Below are 1,707 nucleotides of genomic sequence, written 5' to 3'. Positions count from 1 at the left end.
TTTTACATTGTTATGTTGCATTTATGGGTAATGTGATTGGCTTACATTCTTCTATATGCACATGCTAATAATTTGCATGTTGTTTATATGGTTTATTATAGTAACATTACTACATTTCAATGTTTAGCCTAATATTAAGTACAATATTGCTTATTTTTGTGCATTAAACCATTTTGATACTGGCACAACTATACATTTCAAAGGGTCCCTGTCTGAAACGGTAACAGTAACATTACACCGCCTTATATTAACAATGTATACAATGCTTATATATACACATAATGCGTTAATGTATTTACAAACACAAGTGATACAGTGAGACGGTGTGGCTAAATACAAGCTCACTTACCCAGTTGTTGTGAGGAAGTTTCTGTTATTTCACCGTCTGGCGTTGAAGGAGGACGATCTCTTCATCAAACTGCTCTCCCCGTCCAACCATCATTTTATCACCATCCTGGATTTTTCCTGAATTTCTATGAACAATCTTTAAACAGCGATGTATCCCGTAGAGCAGATGAGGAGCAGGTTTATTCTACACAGCCGTTTTTCCTCCGACCTGACGTCAATCTCTCACCTGCCTGCGATGTGCGCGTGCTCGTGGGACTGCCTTCATTTCCACTGATGTCATTAGAAAACAGTGACACCCTATTTCGTTTTTAATTGCTGATATTGCGTTTTAGATTTGAAGTTTTCCCGTCTCTGCCAATGAGAAGTTGTTATGCCTAAGATCAAGCATATGTTGGTGGTGTTTGAGGTTTTTAATTAATCAAAATAGACTATTGTCGTTTAATATAGGCTAGTTATCTTATTGGGTTAAATTACTGATGGATTAACAATGCATTTTAATTTGAAATAACATTTATTAACATGAACTTTTTTTCTGAGTATGCAGTATAGCATTTTAGCTTTTTGACCGACGAGCTCGTGCAATATAATCCAACTCTAGAGATTGTGATAAAACAGCGACATCTACAGGCGCACAATAAAGTTAAAATCGTGAAACTTTTAGAAAACCCCAACTAAGTACCAATCAGTAGTTACTTCTATATAAAACATATAGGCTATAACTCTAACCAAGCCGTATATGTCTGGCAAAAAAAATAAAAATAAAAATTGGTTAAATGTTGGCCAAATTTAAAATGGTCTGATATTTTTAAATGTAAATTAGCTGATGTCAATAAGTTGCAAGAAAATATAGCAGCCTGTCATACAAGCAGCATGAAAGATACAGGCTTTCAACTGAAATATATAATATTTAATAGCTTTTTGTAGTGTGTGATATTTAATCAATCCGTACAAGCATAATACTAGCATTTTTAACCATGTGACATTGTACAATAGACGTTATTCAGGACTCTACATAACTTTAGCTGTTAGGCTGACTGTTTGGCTGTATCCATGTGGTATTTAAAATGCTCACTGAAGAATCTGTGAATGACTTTTTATAAGACCCTGGATTTATATGTGCATCTCATAGTAATCTTTACACAGCTGCGCACACACTGGTACATACAGTATGTTTTGTTTTCTGCATGTGTTTGCGTCTGTATGAGATAAGATGTCTCTCTAATCATAAGGGCATTTTTCATTCATCATATGCTCAACATGAATGAAGTGCTATTTTGCTTTGAAAAAACTTTCAAGGTAACTCACACCATCCAATATGAGAAATGCACTTACATATGAGACTTTCAAAAAGGCTAATGC

Source organism: Scardinius erythrophthalmus, assembly GCF_964197995.2.
Source record: "Scardinius erythrophthalmus genome assembly, chromosome: 6".
Lineage (NCBI taxonomy): Eukaryota > Metazoa > Chordata > Actinopteri > Cypriniformes > Leuciscidae > Scardinius > Scardinius erythrophthalmus.
The sequence above is the reverse complement of the archived record's forward strand: the minus strand, read 5'-3'. Positions refer to the sequence as shown.